Raw genomic sequence first — 4,896 nt, forward strand, 5'->3', positions numbered from 1 at the left:
CTGTAAATTCCTCTTATATATAACATTCAAACTGTAGCAATTTTGAAAACCCATAAATAATTTTTTTTTAAAATATTAAAAAAATAAAAATGCACTGACTTAATTTTCGTGTGTACCAAGTAAAAAAGAAAAATAAATACACAATTTCGTAGATTACAAAAATTTAAACTAAGTACTATATAATAACAAATTTATAGGCTAAATTATTAACAATATAAACCAATTTCAAATAATTCACAAATACAAATATAGAATGAACTGAACTCATAAATTTAAAATAATTACTATTGTTATTTCCATGATCTAGGAGTTAAGAACTAAAATAAACGTATATTGCTTTTAAAAGTCTCTAAGTAACATGTGCAATGATTTATAGATGGAATAAATTATTTTAGTTTATTTTAACAAAAAAGGGGGAGAGAGAGGGGAGGGCATAAATGAGTACCACTATACACTTATCCTCTTATTAATTGACAATATCATAAAATTTGTTTCAATTCATTTTCTTAAAGATTGGGCTCCAACCAGAGCTAATACCACGGCTCAAGAACGCATATTATCATATATATGAAGTTAATTTGTTGTAGGACCTGGTATGTTGTTATTCCTCCATTGATAAGCTTTTCTTACAACCACATATCATGTTAGTCTTGTGTTAGGCCTTCGTCAATTGTTTGCTTCTCATTTTAGTATTTTCTTATTTGCATAGTTGAATTTGTAGTTTTTTCATTTAAAAGATTCTTCCTCCTTTATTTGGTACCTGTTCAATGTTTGTGTATTTAGTATGATTTGTTCCAACAAAAAAAGAACTATGTTAGCAAAAAAATCTGCGACTTTGTTCCCTTCTCTTAATCTTAATATGTGAATCACCTCTACCAAATTGGAGACCTTCTCTCTTAGCAAATTGAATTTTTTTTACCTCCATTGATATGGTCCATGAAACTTCCCTCACTCTATCAATTATGTTCTTAAGAGCTAATGAATCTGTTTCCATAGTAATTGACATTAACGTTTGAGTTACAAGGAATTCAAGCCTCATTCTCATTGCTATTACTTAAGCCTCAAGTACTGAACCTTCCCCTGTTATTCTTGTCTCAGCATATACAAACAATCCAGTGTCACTCACACAAAAATCACTAGAATAGGCTCTATAGCAATTTTGATTTTAAATAGTCACCATGACAGGTATGATATTAAAAATAGTCATCAATTTTGAAGATCATTCAAATTTTCACCACTTAAAAATGTTATTCCTTAATTGAGTAAACAAACCTTGAACCCCAACTGCAACAGACAAGTAATCCCTACCATTTTTTAATTCGGACAATCACAAAATAGATGCAAAAAAGTCTCTATAGCAATTGTTGTTGCCAATATGTGTTATGAAAATCAGAAATTACTGGTTGTAATAAATCATTCAGAAACACGAAGTAACTGAGATTTTTAGAACCAGTGAGTAAGATGAACAGAAATTTATTTGTAAAAAATAATTGAATCTGTAAAAACTTACCAGAATCTGGAATGCTCTTTTTTAATAATTTAGGAAGAAAATCAAGTCCACTGAATTCACAGTGTCCCCTTAAGGAAATTATTCCCCTCTAGTATCCGAGGTTTGATTTGGAATATAACCTCCCAGGGTAAAATGATCTTAATCAGTAGAGTATAGATACAAAAAACTCTACTGTCAGCGAATCAATCCACAGCAGGAAAGTACACGAAGATATATGTGTTTTTTAAGAAGAAGGAAGATCAGAAAAAATTCGTAGGGAAATATTCTGAAGACTGTATGGTATTTATATGCAAGAAGAATATATTCTGAAAGGTTGCAACCCTTTCAGAATTGACACGACCATTAATGAAAGGTTGCAAACTTTCAAATGGAATTGACTGTTCCTGAAAGTTGCAACCTTTCAGAACAATCATGGCGGGAATTTTTAAATATAACGGAAATAAAAACGGGTCACGCGCGCGGATCCGAGTCGGATCGGGTGAACTAAAAAATTAAAAACATTTCGGTTAACTTCTGTTATCAACTAATTAATTGAAAATAATTTTTGGCCATTTAATTAATTAAATAAATAATTAAAATAAATTTGTCCAAAAAAATTATCTCTCGATCGATCATTTGCCAAAGCAAAAGCCAAAGCTGAAGCGAGCGAGCGACGACGACGACAGCGCGAGGGGGGTCCCTCTTTCCAACCCTTTTAACAATTAATAGGAGTGTTTATTTATTTAAACTCTCCTATTTTCATTTCCATTACTGATAAGGGACAATTGCCTTTTTCATTAAAGCATTAGAGGACTTTTCAAGTTCCCAACCTTTCAAGTTCTAAACTTTTCAAATTCCTCTCCTTCCCTCTATTTCCCATTAATTCTTGCTACATACCCAACAATCCCCCACATTGATGGGAAATAGTTATAACATAGGAATGCACAGACAATTGTGTACTTTACAAGCAAGGATTAATTGCATCTGGATAAGTAGGTTTCCCCTTGGACTTTTCATAGTGAACATATGTCGGATATATTCGGTCAATCGGTAGATGTGATATCTTTGAACCGTCGAGCTTTGGTATATACCTAGACAACCATATGTCACACAATTAACCCTTTACTGTTTTTGATTCTTACGGTTGTGTTCGTTTCAGCCATGAACACCTCCTGGTTTCATGAGTGTATAGAGAATAGGCTTTTGACATAGAATTCTCTTTGAAGCGGCTTCCACTTCACACTCACATAGGTGATTTCTAACCGTGTCATCTCGTAGATACACTATTTGGTCAAATTTACCAAACTTAGCAAATCATTAAAAAACTTTAAGCTTTATTACCTCATTAACAAGCCTTAATGTCTTAACCTTTTCCTGAACATTGTCTTCATCATGAGAATGGATTGAGTTAATTGACAATGTCAAACCGTCAGCCACAAATTTGTTTTTCTCCTTGAATCTAGCTCTTGGGATCTCCAGTCTGCTAGATAGAGTTACCGTCATGCTGACTTGTCCTAAGCCGTAAACCCATTCTCTTAGATGATCTTTCAACTGCCTCTCTCACTAGGCCTTTCGTTAGTGGATCTGACACATTATCGCTTGACTTTACATAGTAAATTGTGATAATTCCACTAGAGAGCAGTTGTCTTACGGTGTTATGTCTACGTCGTATATGACGAGACTTCCCATTGTACATAACGCTCCCTGCCCTACCTATTGTTGCTTGACTATCACAATGTATGCAAATTGGTACAACAGGTTTGGGCCAGAATGGAATATCCTCTAGGAAATTCCGGAGCCATTCCGCTTCTTCACCAGCCTTATCCAAAGCAATGAATTCAGATTCCATTGTGGAGCGAGCAATATATGTCTGTTTGGACGATTTCCAAGACACAGCTCCTCCACCAAGTATGAATACATAACCACTCGTGGATTTTACATCATTTGACCCGGTGATCCAATTTGCATCACTATATCCTTCAATCACAGCAGGATATTTATTATAATGCAGAGCATAATGTTGTGTCCATTTTAGATAACCCAACACACGTTTCATAGTCATCCAGTGAGTTTGATTCGGATTACTAGTGTACCGACTCAGTTTACTAATAGCACATGCTATATCTGGTCGCGTGCAATTCATAATATACATCAAACTTCCCAACACTCTGGCATATTCCAATTGAGAGTCACTTTTTGACCTTCATTCTTTTTAAATGTACAACTTAAATCAATTGGAGTTTTGACTACATTGAAATTCATGTAATTGAACTTATCCAATACTTTTTCAATATAATGAGATTGATATAATGCTAGTCCCTGGGGAATTTTGATAATCCTGACCCCTAAGATCAAATCAGCAACTCCTAAGTCTTTCATATCGAACTTGCTGGACAACATGCGCTTAGTATCATTTATATCGTCAATTTGTTTACTCATTATTAACATGTCATCAACATACAAACAAACAATGACTTCATGATTCATAACGTTTTTAATGTAAACACATTTATCACATTCGTTAATCTTGAATCCATTTGCCAACATTATTTGATCAAATTTAGCATGCCATTGTTTGGGTGCTTGCTTGAGTCCATAAAGTGACTTCACAAGTCTGCACACTTTCTTTTCTTTACCAGGAACTATAAACCGTTCAGGTTGCTCCATGTAAATTTCTTCCTCTAACTCTCCATTTAAGAAGGCTGTCTTCCCATCCATTTGGTGGATTTTAAGATCATGCACTGCTGCTAGTGTTATTAACATCCTAATTGATGTTATCCTTGTTACTGGAGAGTATGTCTCAAAGTAGTCCAGACCTTCCTTTTGTCTGTACCCTTTGACTACCAGTCTAGCCTTATATTTGTCAATAGTCCCATCAGGTTTCATTTTCTTTTTAAAGATCCACTTTGATCCAAAAGGTTTATTTCCTGGAGGAAGATCAGTCAATTCCCAAGTGTGATTGCTTAAAATCGATTCAATCTTACTGTTGACTGCTTCTTTCCAATAAGTTGACTCTGACGAAGACAAAGCTGCTTTAAATTTTTTGGGCTCATTTTCAAGCAATAGGGCTACAAAATCTGGTCCGGAAGAAACAGATTTTCGTTGTCGAATACTCCGCCTAGGTTCCTCACTAGTTAGAATATTTTCCATCGATTCTTCTCGTGGTTGTTTAGGTCTTTCACTTGTTGACTCACTTTCAGTTTTATACGGATAAATGTTAGCCTCTATAATACTAAGATGAATGTTGGGACCAACCCCACAATATTCTTTAAACAAAATGACTGCATTATCTGATTCAATTATCGTATTAACATGAATCTCAGGATTATCAGATTTGTGAACCAAAAATCGACAGGCTTTACTATTCACAGCATACCCAATAAAGACACAATCTATTGTTTTGGGTC

At 34.4% G+C, this 4,896-nt stretch overlaps 1 long non-coding RNA gene across 1 annotated transcript in view; it reads left to right on the top strand.

The window, feature by feature from the left end:
* Positions 1 to 453: 453 nt before the first annotated feature.
* The window catches only part of LOC107024294, a 22,672-nt gene continuing 18,229 nt past the window's right edge, over positions 454 to 4,896 (top strand). The window contains exon 1 of the long non-coding RNA XR_001457334.2: positions 454 to 593. This is a non-coding gene — a long non-coding RNA (uncharacterized LOC107024294). The remainder of the gene's footprint in view (positions 594 to 4,896) is intronic.

Source organism: Solanum pennellii, chromosome 7, assembly GCF_001406875.1.
Source record: "Solanum pennellii chromosome 7, SPENNV200".
Classification (NCBI taxonomy): domain Eukaryota; kingdom Viridiplantae; phylum Streptophyta; class Magnoliopsida; order Solanales; family Solanaceae; genus Solanum; species Solanum pennellii.